Source organism: Bufo gargarizans, chromosome 2, assembly GCF_014858855.1.
Source record: "Bufo gargarizans isolate SCDJY-AF-19 chromosome 2, ASM1485885v1, whole genome shotgun sequence".
NCBI classification, from domain to species: Eukaryota; Metazoa; Chordata; class Amphibia; order Anura; family Bufonidae; genus Bufo; species Bufo gargarizans.
The window spans coordinates 19,335,495-19,349,422 of NC_058081.1; the positions used below are offsets into that span (position 1 = coordinate 19,335,495).

At 41.9% G+C, this 13,928-nt stretch overlaps 1 protein-coding gene across 2 annotated transcripts in view; it reads right to left on the bottom strand.

Annotated features, from left to right (window-relative positions):
• The window catches only part of LOC122929233, a 294,557-nt gene that overhangs the window by 213,400 nt on the left and 67,229 nt on the right, over positions 1-13,928 (bottom strand). The gene's annotated exons all lie outside the window — the stretch shown is intronic.

Sequence of the window (13,928 nt, forward strand, 5' to 3'; positions counted from 1 at the left end):
TGTCAGAAATGTATATTTGTGAATGTTGAGATGTTATATTGGTTTCACTGGTAAAAATAAATAATTGAAATGGGTATATATTTGTTTTTTGTTAAGTTGCCTAATAATTATGCACAGAAATATTCACCTGCACACACAGATATCCCCCTAAAATAGCTAAAACTCAAATCAAACTAAAAACTACTTCCAAAAATATTCAGCTTTGATATTAATGAGTTTTTTGGGTTCATTGAGAACATGGTTGTTGTTCAATAATAAAATTAATCCTCAAAAATACAACTTGCCTAATAATTCTGCACTCCCTGTAGTGAAGCTTTCTCCACTGTACAGTTTCTGGTGCCAGTGGCTGCCTGAAGCAGCTGTTAAGTGGAGGGTGGAGGGTGTCGGAACCACGCAATCTGATATTTATGTAAGTCTTGGAAAACTTGTTAAAGAAGTTAAAATAGATTATACAACTTGTTAGAAGAAAATAAATAAAATCTTTTTGTGACAGATAAAAATGCATTTGAAGGTCAAGTCAGAAGAGAGTCATACGTCAAATTCTTTTCACTTCTTCTTTTTAATGCATTCTCCATGATGACCATAGAGATAATCCTACAAGATAAGAAGTCTTATTGGAAATGCGGACTTGATGCTGGGGGACTTCCATGTAAGATGGCACCCATACAGAAAAACTCTCCAAAGACTACCTTTTTGAGAAGACCACCGCCTTAGCCACCTCACGACAGATTTTCAGTTCCACTGTACAATATGCATACTGGCGAACATCTTTGAGAAGTCCACCCACTAAGGGTGCTGCCACATGTTTGTTTGTTTTTTAGGCCAGAATTAGGTAGTAAAAGTATTAAGGGCAGATAGTACTTCTCTTTTTTTGAATCCACTCCTTAAAAAACTGCATAACAATTCTGAATGTGTAGCAGTATCTGTAGAAGACCAATTTAAGTGCAATCATGGGTGGTCATCTCAAACAGGTTTTACTTTATCTACAGTATGGTATAATAGAATAATGAGCAAACATAAAGCACATTATACAATTAAACTCTATAAAACCGAATGTAGTCCAGGGCTCTTGCTCATTTAGAGCTTCAGACAGATGTTCCAAGATGCCAGATTAGTGGGCGTTACTGAAAATACACATTCTGATGAAAGACGTTTATTGAAAGTTAAGTAGATGCGTTCATGATTATCATTAATTTGAGGAAAATCTGACATTGTGACAAGAGGCTTTCATAACATTGTGGCAGTCTATGCAGCTTCTATGGAGGCTTTCATAGAAAAGGTTCATACTAGGTTGTAAAAACCAATGGACAACTACATTCAAGAGAAAGCCATCATGAGCAAATAAGGAAGTGGAAAATTGCCACAAAGTTCATAGAAAAAGCATAAATAAGGATACAAATGCCAGGCGCCTCTGTCTTGGATAGCACAACCACACTCATTTAACAGGGAGTAGACCTGATTTTTGCTATGAAGCCATTTAGCAATATCAGATAAAAAATTCAGTTGGAAAAATTCCACTTTATAATGGCAAAAAAAAAAAAAAAACACAGCCCGTACATTATATTCTCTCATCCAATACATAATAGAATTACGGCAGTTTACTTGAAACAGTCACAACTCATTGGTGCCAATAGTGGCAATGGTGTCTCTCCTTCCAGTGCTTATCTGCATATGGTTCTTCACTGATATTGACATGTCCTGCACAATCACTTGGCCCTGGGTCTCGTACACAACCCCTAGCACTGTTGCAGGGAGTCTCCTACCCCACCTTCTGCTCCAACATTTCCCATCTGTGGTTGTCTCCACCAGCTTCCACTCTCACATGGAAGCCACTTTTTTCTGTGTCACCTCATCAGACCTAAGGCACAGGGGTACTGTCATCTCCTGTCAGACAGCCCATTTTAATAACTAGTCACGGTATACACATGGAGCAATGTAACATCCTCGTGCCTACATGCTCTTTCGTTTCTAGGGCATAACCACTTTGTTGTTCTAAACCAATCATGGTGCCCGGGGTGATACATTTCGGCCACCATTTCACACTTGGCATGGATAAAGCAACATTTCTCATAAGGAGAGCCATCAGGGCAAAAACAGTAAGGAATATGAGAAAAGTAATTGCAGTAGCTGGCCTTGTGAATTAAACATGTGGTTAGGAACACTTTTACATGCAATGAACCATGCAAACTCTGTCTCGGCAGGAACAGTTAAACAAGAGGCAATAGTCAGGAACCACCTTACAAGGACAGAGGAAAAACAGAGGAAACAATGCAACACCTACCCCATATCAAGGCTAGAAGCAGAGCACAGGACATAGTGACAATGGCTTAAAAATGTCTTCTGTGAGAGTAACCTGAAAAAGGAAGATCTAAAAATGAGCTAAAATGTAAAACAACCCAGAAAATGTTCACATATGTACACTTCCTCTTTTCACAAACTTGATATAAAGGAAATACCCACTAGATGATATTGTAGAATCTGTATGCCTGGTGTTAGTTTCTACATTTAGTTTTGGCCCTGGTGTCTCTATGTATGAGTTTATGGACAACGCGGTTCCACTTCCTCCTCTTTCTCTCTGGCCCTTGCCAGCCACTCTCTTGTTCTCGGCTGCAGTTCTCCTGTTCTATCTTGCATTTCATTGCCACAGTGACCAGCTTTGCTCAATGACATCAGGCCAGGGGTGTATTTAAGGTGGCCTCCAGCCATTGTACATCAACTCACTGGCTCTTGTTAGATACTGTTTTTTATGTTCTTTCTGAACTTGATCCTTACCTTGGCTTTCTTTGACTACTTTTCAGATTTTTACCTTGGCTTGTGTCTAACCATTCACAGCCACCAATTTCAATTCTCCTGCAGAGAAGCCCACGTCTCCATATAGATGACCTGGGAAATCTCCTGCAGAAAATCCCCCCATCTCCACATCGAGGACCTGGGAATTCTCTTGCAGAGATGCCAACTTCTCCATGTAAAGGACACGGGAATTCTCCTGCATAGACACCCATATCTTAAAGGGTGAATACCAGGGAATAGTTTAGATTTTGCACCCTGGTATAGCCAGCTCTAATTGGATTGTGGCTTTGTAGGACCATTATCCCTGCGTACAAATCATAGTATGAGGAACTACCATTACTGGAATCCTGGAGATACTGTACCAGTAGACTTCTCTACTGCAAATACAGCAGCTGCTAAAGTTAACACCTCTACAGTTAACATGATAAAGAACCTTTCAGAACATACTACCCCAGCTAAGACTGATTGAAAATGATTCAGACAAAAAACATATAGAATTAGTCACGCGTGGCATAGGCAATATTCAAATTCGCGATATTTTGCAAATTTTTGGCCGAATAATCGCCATAAATTTGCAAATTTGAGAATTTGTGATCTCCAATCATTATTTACTTGATTGCAAAAATCGTCAATGTAATATATTTGCGATAAAAATTTGTGATAAGAATATTCGCAATCAACACTAAGGGGTAGGCAACTTTCCTATTTGTTGCTAGGGAATGTTGCTAAGTGCCAATATTCAGGATAAATTTGCGATAAATAACAGCCCTTGACTGGAACCAGGCACATCTTTGAATTGAGTGTGGTTCCTCAGTTTACTACAGAGTAAAAAAAGTGGGTATGGCTTGAGCGGGAAAGAACTGTCTCATTTACTATTTTCTACGCCTGTTTTAGGCATAGAAAAAGGTCTAAAAATAAGACAAAAAGGAAGCTGTCTTACATTTAGAACTGGTGGAGCATCCGCCAAAGTTAACAGTAAAACCTCAAAAAACAATTCAATGGGGCCAACAAAATGAACAACTTGCCCCACAACAAAAAATGTTATCAAATAAATAGAAAATAAGCCGAAAATTAGGAGAAAAGTAAAATAGTTGTGACTCTTGGAAGGTGGCAAGTAAAAAAAAAAAAAATGGCCTGGTCCTAAAAGGGTTAATGCTGTAGACAACGCTTGTTACTTGTCATTTATCAAAAGATTTCCACCAACTAAACTTAAACATATCTCTTACCGTTCACCGACTTCCTATTACAGAGAACACACGATGCTGAAATGTGTTACTACAGAACCTTATTTCAGCCTCCCTTGTCTTATGAAAGAGAAATGTGTCACAGTGGTGTACCAAGCAGATGTTTTGGGGCCCCAAAGATTAGAGGGGGCCCCTGCTGGGCAGTAGTAGTTGGCTGAAATAAAGAACTAATTGAGTGGCCAGGTTCAGCTCCACAGAGGCCCAGAGAGAGGGGGACCCTTCCCGGATGTAGACCAGGAGCAGAAGTGCCCAGGCTACACTGCTAAGCTGAGAGAGGAGATTTGCAGGCCAAAGAGGTGGAGCTTAATGAGATAATTGGGCAGAAGGCAGGTTGATATGGGAGCAGAGCTGAGAGGTGCAATAAGGGGTTTCCAGACAGAAATCAAATCCACCCCTAGTTACAAAGATTTACATGCAGTTTTCTCATCTTGAAAGGCTAATGAAAGAAAGGTGGAGAACCTAGAGGGTAAGACATGTTCTTAGGCTACATGGACGTAACAGTGAAAAACAGCCGATTTTGTTGGAATGGGCGTCTTGTTGAAAGCACAACCTGGGGCTAATATTTATACTGGTCAAGACTTGGGGCAGTTATAACTAATGGGGGAATTAAGGGGCACTTATCTAAACTGGGGGCACAACTGGGGGACACTATAACTGCTGAGGGCACAAAGTGGTGCACTATTTATATTGGGAGCACTATAGAGGGGCATAATATAAATACTGAGGGCCCTGCAGGGGTGGGGTTTCACGTAAAAACCCAATGAATTAAAATTAAATATTAAAAGTGCAAAATAGATGCAGAATGGCCATTAAAGGGGTGGTCCCATCTAGCTATTTCATACTCACCTGCTGCGAGCTGCACTGTTCACTTTCTGTTTTCCAGCTTGTGAGGCTGGGTGGGCAAAGTGAGCTTGATTGAAGGCTTGTGCAGGCCGGGCTGTGCATTGCTGTCTTGAACATGCACGCCGCTGCGCATGCTCCATGGTGACTTCTTCTTGGCCAGTATAGTACAGAGCAACGAACGCATGCGCAATGGTGAGTTCTTCCTGGCCGAGTACAGTACAGAGCTGCGCTGCATGCAGAGCATGCGCATCTCTGGACTATACTTGGCCAGGAAGAACTTACCATTGTGCGAGCGTGGCGGCATGCTTGTTTGTGGCTCTGTACTATACTGCCCAGGATGAAGTCACCATGGCGCATGCACGGCGGCGTGCACGTTCAAAACAAGGAATTTGTCACCAGATTTGGTGGAGTTTATATTGATCCTGCTGGATTTTGTCTTAACATATAACCATTTCCTGTTCAAGGATCGATATTACCTCCAATTGCGAGGTGTGGCGATGGGGGCGACTTGTGCGCCCTCATACGCCAATTTATTTCTTGGCTTTTGGGAATGTAAGCATGTACAGCAGGTAATGGACGGAGCGAATGGTCAGGTTATATCCTGGATCCACTTTATAGACAACATTTTGTTTGTTTGGCAGGGATCTAGGACAGCATTGGATTCATTTTTGATACAACTCAATATGAATGATTGGAACATCAGGCTGACCCAGACCATTTCTCAACTTCAAATGACCTTTGTGGATATTAACATCAAGACATCTGTAAATGGTACCCTATCTACTGGAGTCCACCATAAGGACACTGCTGTAAATGCCTTATTGCATGCCTCCTCTTTTCATCCCCAACATCAGAAGCGTTCCATACCAATTGGACAGTTTTTAAGAGCCAAGAGATTATGCACAACAACAGAGGTTTTTGAAGATGAGTCAACTTTGCTTCGACAACGCTGTAAACAAAGAGGCTACCACCCTGTGGTTATTGAACGGGGGTACCAACGGGCCTTAAATGCGTCTCGACAGGCCCTTCTTACAACAAAGCCTAAGAAAGTGCCAGATACTACATCTAATGGGACACGACCAGTCGGCATGATCACGGATTACAGCACACAATGGAATAACATCAGAAAAACCTTTGTGAAATACTGCCCGATCCTGCAGACTGATCATGTTCTAAACTCAGTGCTCACCTCGAATCCCACTCTGGTATCCCGACGTAGCAAGAACCTTAGTGACATTTTGGTCAAAAGCTGGGTGGCCTCTGGGACGGGAGGTGGTGTTGTCGCTAAAGTGCAGGAAACGCAGGATGGTCTCAAATCGTGTCCTGGACATAGCAGAAGAGAACATGGGCATGTGATGAATTGGGTTTGTGGACCAATATGACCGCAATTCATGCTTTTTGGTTAGACCCATGTTGAGGAGAAGGCCCAGAAAAATTTTAATTTTGGAAACTTGGGCTGGTTTCCACCGGAAAGGCTGGGCATAAAAGCTTCCCGAGTTGGCGGATATAAATTGAGTGGCATACCAATTTGTTTCTGCCACAGCTAAGTCCAAGAGCTCCACAGTCAAGAACAGCTAAAAAAATCCCAGGGCCGAACCGTTCTGAGCTTTCTCAACCCGAACTCCAGACTAGTCGGTGAAAGGGGGAACTACAGGTGCGGCTAAAGTTGGGGACTGCCAATCAGGGTTTGCCAGCACCTCAGGGATTCTTGGGGCTCTACGGACCTGTCTGTGCGGTGGCTGCGACAGGGTAACTACTGCATGTGCCACCGTACCAGCTTCAACTGCCCTTCTGGTGCTCGCCACTTCACCATGTTGTACGGCAGTGCTGGTACTAGGTCCAGGATGGGCTGCGCTGCTGGTGTATGCCTCACCACGTAATCCAACAGCGCCAGCCCCACTCTGCTGCCCTTGAAGCAGATCCTGCGCAACCTGTGGTCTAGCGACATGGGGCCGGTTACGTCTGGTGCTATAAGGGACCTCAACCTCCTCGTCCGAACTTTGAGTCAGACTGCCACTGCTTTCTACAGGTTCATATTCTTACCCGCTAGATTCATCAGATGAGGGTTCCCATTCCTCATCCGACTGGGTCAGAAGCCTGTAGGCCTCTTCAGAAGAATACCCCCTGTTTGACATTTGGGCTACTAAATTTAGTGGTATTCCCTGAGACTACCCAAGAAAAGTGGGAGGCTAGCGAAGTACCGGAGGCCGCTGTGGTTGATAAAAAATATCAAAACAGATTTTTTTTATCACCGCAGCGTTGTAAAGTGATTGTGCAGTGATAAAAAATAATAAAAATTTTGTCACTGCAGCGGGGCGGGCGTGGGTGAACGTGTGGGCGACCGATCAGGCCTGATCGGGCAAACACTGCGTTTTGGGTGGAGGGCGAACTAAGGTGACACTAGTTCTGACTGTGAACAGTTTTGATCACTTACAGATACTATAAAAGTACAAATGCTGATTAGCGATACGCTAATCAGCGAATCAGTGACTGTGGTGCTGTCGGGTATTTATTTCATATAAGATATGAAATCATAAAAATTATGATTTCATATTTTTATGAAATATGACAAATGAAAAATTTAATTGGCGGACATATAAACGCCAGTTCTTTTATTAATGAGATCTAAAGTTAATTTGTGCAGCTAATGAAACAGGGTGCAATTAATTATATAAAATATAATTTATTATAAATACATGCAGTAAAAATGGCATACAAATGAATACAAGGATAATATCAAAATTGACCACAAGATGGTGCTCCACCGTTTCCGCCGGGCTCACTTAATTTACTACACCAAGTATAATACAGTACTACTTTTTCTCTTATCAAATTATTACCGATTAATGTACTGGTTATCAAAATATTATAATGCAACAACAACAAAGAAATAATTATAGAAATAAATCTGTGGAAAATCCCTTATGCTCAATCAAAGAATATGGCAGTAAGAGACACATTATAAATACGCCCGTTGGCCTAACTACGGATAATAAAATCCGATCAGAGGTTCCACTCTGATAGCAATATTATAGGAATTCTAATGAGGTGCACGATCATTAAAATTTTCCATAAAATTATTGTTTTAACACTATTGACCCACTAATAATGGGGTCTCAACTTTATGCCAATTGGAGCGATTTATAATTACTGCAAATGAAATAAATCATACATTACCCCTGGCTTTGGGATAAAGAGTTTTTAGAAGGGACCCAGCTTTCCAAGATTTAGATCTATCCCGTCCTGTGGTACATTCCTGATGTGTGAAGTGATGCTGATGAATCTCTCTGAAGAAGTCCCAAGTGATCACTTCCTCTCCAAAAACTGGATCAGATATTCTAATCCTTATCTATGCCCATCCCCTCTTGGATTAGGGATTTCCAATTAGATAAGGTGGGTGTTACGTATGGTAATCATGGGGATGATGTCATTTAATTGGCATTCCTTAGAAACTTCTGCCCATCGACCTCTTGATGGCAATGTTGTATCATATAACAATTTTGAATATTTTAGGAATTAACACATATATATTGTTTTATTACACCACTTAAACTTTGACCTTGTCCACCTTAAATCAATTAGGAGGGACTCTTTCTGACACTTTAGAATCACTTTCCCAGACATCATGGATCCATCTTGACAGTTAACAGACCATCTTATTTATGGTCAGATAAGAGAACCATAATCTCTTAACTTTTCCCCTGGTTTGTATACACCTAATTGTCTCAGCTATTGAGTAATGATGTTTGAAATAACATCAGCTCCACTGAATAGATTTAGGAAAATACAACTTACGCTCTCTATATCCCCTCAAATATATCCTCTCAGTGAGATACACATAATATAAAGATATATTAACAATGTTTGGTTATAATACATCAATATTGCATAATATATATATATATATATATATATATATATATATATGAATCATTAACAAGTCCAAACGCTAAATAAATGCACATAGGAATATATATATATGTATATATGAATAGATATCTATTCCACACCAGATGTGTTTTATGGACGTCTCTTATCAGATCATGGTTTAGCCATGAAACACCCATTGTTCCTCAGACAGATATGTTTAGAGAAACCAGTGTTTTAAACAATAACTCTCTTGACCCCGGTAGTTGAGATAGTTTATGTGAGACCCATTACATTCTCTAAGATACCATATCTGTTGGCAATAACTTTTAAAACTTCTCTGGCTTATTCCAACAGAGAGTTTGGCCTCTTAAAGGTAATGTGAATCTCTATTTTGGTTCTAATATTGTCAGATGGAATAAATTGAAATGATATATTAAATATACGCCTATAAGTACAATAGAGCAAATAACATGGGGATAGGCGCTAAAACAAAATAATAATGTCTTTATTAATTGTCTGATTAAGAAATAAGGGGTATCAACCGTCAGTATAATGTGCAAAACTGACTTTAACAATTGTGAAAACACTGATATATACCAAATAGCACCACCATCTGGATTGCCAGTGTAGTCACACAAACTACTAGCATAAGGGGCTCATTCAACCACAGGGTTCAAGATGTGTATCCCAGGGTGAAAGGTGTCAAGGGGATGTATTGGTATAGGAATTTCACCAAACACCACTCCAAAACAGTGAGAGCCAGCGCGCAGACTCTCACTGCACTAATAATCACAGGTGCTGGACTATGGCAGAGCAATAGCAATCACTCCAGGTGGATTAAAGGAGCAATGGTTGCCCTAACATGTCCCTTATTGGCAACAGCTCAACGCTGCGTTTCCATGCATTGGGGATGCATTTCATCAGGAGCTATGTGCACCAGGTTAATACTAGAGCCCAGAGCCTCAGTGTTGTTTTAATAACCGAGGTAATGGACAAACAAACAGTCAGTGATAGAGATCCCTGCCTAGCACCGTTTTCCTCTAGTGTGAGGTACGGAGCTTTACAAACAGTCACTATCCTGCCTGAGCTAGCAACCTCTAGGCTGAGGTGCTGCGTGCTAGTGTGCATGTAATCCGGCACTGTGATGGCCGCAAAGCGGCCCACAGAACGCCGAGCTTTACAGGGTGAAGCCCCGCCCTGTTAGACACGCCTCCGTCAATCAGCCAATCCGGCCAGGAGGCACGGCACAAAGCAAACCAAAGGCTGAAGGGAGGAGGAACACGGTGAGTCACAGGGAAAGCGCAGCAAGCGCCACATAAACAAAGCAAGGAATTTACAAAGCGGCTTTATATATTTATCGCAGCATGGACATCTTTATTGTAAATATACAGTAAAGGAGAGTCACTCCAAGAGAAGTGTGTAAAAACGGACAGACACATAGATTCATGTGTGTAGCCACTTGTATCAATGATCACATACATGAATCCACTTCTCATAGTGCATTGTACAATAACACAAAGAAATCAGCCTGGTCACTAGATGAACGGGACGTATGAGATCGCATCATTGAGGCCGGATGGTTTGATGGTATTCAGAGAAAAAATCCATCTCGCCTCTTTTTGCAACAATATGCGATCATAATCACCGCCCCTTGGTGACGGCTTCACAGAGTCGATCACTTGAAATTTGACCGATGATGTATCCCCCCTGTGAAGGTCAAGAACATGACGAGCAATTGGCGTATCTTTGAGATTGGTAATATCCAAAATATGCTCCCCAATCCGTCTTCTTAGCTCTCTGATGGTTTTACCCACATATTTGATGCTGCATACACATGTCATTAAATACACAACACCAACTGACTTGCAATTGTGGAAAGACTTAATGAAGAACGTTTTATCCGCAGTGCTGTTAGTGAAGCTTTTGGATTTTTTTATGAACCCACAAAATTTACAGGATCCACAAGGAAACGTACCTGTAAGTGGGTTTCGCAGCCATGACTGCGGACGGGGGCTGATGTACAGACTATGTGTCAACATATCACGTAAATTATTGTTGCGGCGATAAGTGACTGAAGGGTTGGCTGAAATCATCCCACCAATATCCGGATCGGATTTCAAAATGTCCCAGTGCTCATTAAGGACATGGCGCACCTCGTCATGGGCGCCGTCAAAAGTTCCAATGATCCTCACAATATTCTCACTATTGTCCCTCTTTTTCGGAGACAACAACTGATCCCTGTTAGTACTCATTGAGTGCTGGTAAGCCTGCTTTAGACACTGCTGAGGATAACCACGACACTGAAACCTCTGCTGGAGATCTTTAGCAGCCACCCTAAAATCACTGAGATGAGAACAATTCCTCCTAACCCTCAAGTATTGGCCCTTAGGGATTCCTCTCCTAAGGGCCACAGGGTGCGCACTGTCCCATTTCAAAAGGTTATTGGTAGCTGTGGGCTTTCTGAAAACGTTGGCACTAATATGCCCATCAGCAGACAATGAAATGGACAGATCCAGGAAGGAAATGTTCTTCAAATCCATTTCTGAGGTGAAAAAAAGTCCCACGGTGTTATTGTTGAGGACCGCAACAAATTCACGGAACAATTCACTATCGCCCCCCCACAGGATCAGCACATCGTCGATGTACCTGATCCAGAGGGGGACAACCTCCGTGAATCGCTCCATATCTTCACAAAACACTACCTCCCTCTCCCACCAGCCCAGGTAGAGGTTCGCAAAAGTCGGGGCACAGAGACTGCCCATTGCGACCCCCCTGAGCTGGTGGAAGATAGAGCCATCAAACAAAAATACATTGTGTGTGAGTATGAAACTCAACAATTCCATTACAAAGGCATTATGGGCCCTGTATTGTTCACCCCTCTGCTGAAGGAATGTTAGGATCGCTCCACAGCCCAATCCATGAGGGATTGAGCTGTAGAGCGCCTCCACATCCAAACTGGCCAGATAGGTACCACTGTCACATTGGACACCATCCAAGTGTCCCAGCACATCCATAGTATCCCTTACATGTGAGGGCAAGCTGTTAACAAATGGACGCAGGATGGTGTCAACATAAGTACTGATATTGGCTGTCAAACAATTGTTTCCAGACACTATCGGCCTCCCCTTTAGAGGTTCATACCCCTTGTGAACTTTGGGGAGACAATAAAAGGCCGCAGTGACTGGGTGTGAAGGTAACAAAAAGGCCAATTCAGTCTTGTCAATGAGTTTCTTCTCAAGGGCTTGGTTCAAAATACAGGACAATTCCACCTTATAAGTTGGCGTGGGATCAGACGGAAGTAGTTCATATGTAAGCTTGTCCCTGAGCACGCTCATACACATATTACGATATTGTTCGTGCCCAAGGACAACAATATTTCCGCTTTTGTCTGATGATTTAATCACCACTTCTTTTTCCTGTTGCAATAACCACAAGGCCCCTCTTTCTTGGTCATTCAAATTGTCACTGTTGAGTCCATGCATGTCAATCTGACTCAACTTATTAGACACTATGGACACAAAAGTATCAATTGGGGTGCAATCACCAATAGGTGGCATTTTTGTTGAGGGTAATCTAAGCTTGGTGAACGGACCATCACCTGGATCCCTTTGTCCCTCAGCAAGAAGATCTGATAAGATTTGGACATCTGGCAAGTCTGATATATCAATTCCTAGCTCTTCGCATTTCCTGCGGTCATTATTGACAAAAAAATTTCGCCACTTGAGCTTACGCGCAAATAAATTCAGGTCTTTGACCCACCCAAAACAATCAAACCTGCGCATCGGGACAAATGAAAGGCCCTTTTGTAGAACATGGGTCTCCATGGTAGTTAGAGTCCGTGAAGACAAGTTAATAACTTGTAACTCGTCCTTCACTGATCTAGATGGAAATAGGGATGTAGTTTGGGACGTACAGGGGGATGTCAATGTTTGTTCCTCAGTAAGTATTGGGAAATCAGCGGGGTATCGTCTAAAAAACCCCCCCTACCGTATTGACCTCTACCTCCTCGTCCTCTTCTACTACCCCGACCTCTATTCCTACCACCATACGGTCTTCTAGCAGACTGGGACCTTGTTCGCTTATCACCAGTAGCGTCTGAATCTATTTCACCCTCTGAGGAAGAGACTTCGGTATCTAACTCAAGAGCATCCGAATGTTTGATACTATAATCAAAGATTTTGCCCTCTTTAAAGTCTCTGATATCTCTATTGAAAAGGGAGTGTTTCTTTTCTTTTAACTGGGCAGTGTATTTTTCCACAGAAATTTGGAGGAGTGACTCTTTTTTATTAAAATCAGTGTGACTATTGAATTTTTTTGTTGCCTCAATAGCTTCCTTCAGGTCACTTTCCAAAGATGTCACAACACTCTTTTCCTCCTCCAATAGGAGTTTCATCAATCTCAGAGAAGAATCTACGGACTCCTTCTCCCACTTTTTCAGGAAGTCCGCAGATCTCAATCGGACTGATGGTGTGATAGGATTCCTCAGGCCACGTGGGACAATTTTATTCCCAATATACGTTTCCAAAGACTGCACCTCCCACCAAGATCTAACAAAATTTTTGTAGATCTTAGTGACTTGTTTGAAAGCAGAAGAGATGGTAATTGTCTGAGAGGCAAAAGATATGTCTCGCTCAGAAAACACCTCACTAGGATCTCCCATCCACTGTGCGGTGTCAATGCCGCTAGATAAAAAGCCTGCCATTCCTTGTATAATAATTAAATGGAATAAATTGAAATGATATATTAAATATACGCCTATAAGTACAATAGAGCAAATAACATGGGGATAGGCGCTAAAACAAAATAATAATGTCTTTATTAATTGTCTGATTAAGAAATAAGGGGTATCAACCGTCAGTATAATGTGCAAAACTGACTTTAACAATTGTGAAAACACTGATATATACCAAATAGCACCACCATCTGGATTGCCAGTGTAGTCTCACAAGCTACTAGCATAAGGGGCTCATTCAACCACAGGGTTCAAGATGTGTATCCCAGGGTGAAAGGTATCAAGGGGATGTATTGGTATAGGAATTTCACCAAACACCACTCCAAAACAGTGAGAGCCAGCGCGCAGACTCTCACTGCACTAATAATCACAGGTGCTGGACTATGGCAGAGCAATAGCAATCACTCCAGGTGGATTAAAGGAGCAATGGTTGCCCTGACATGTCCCTT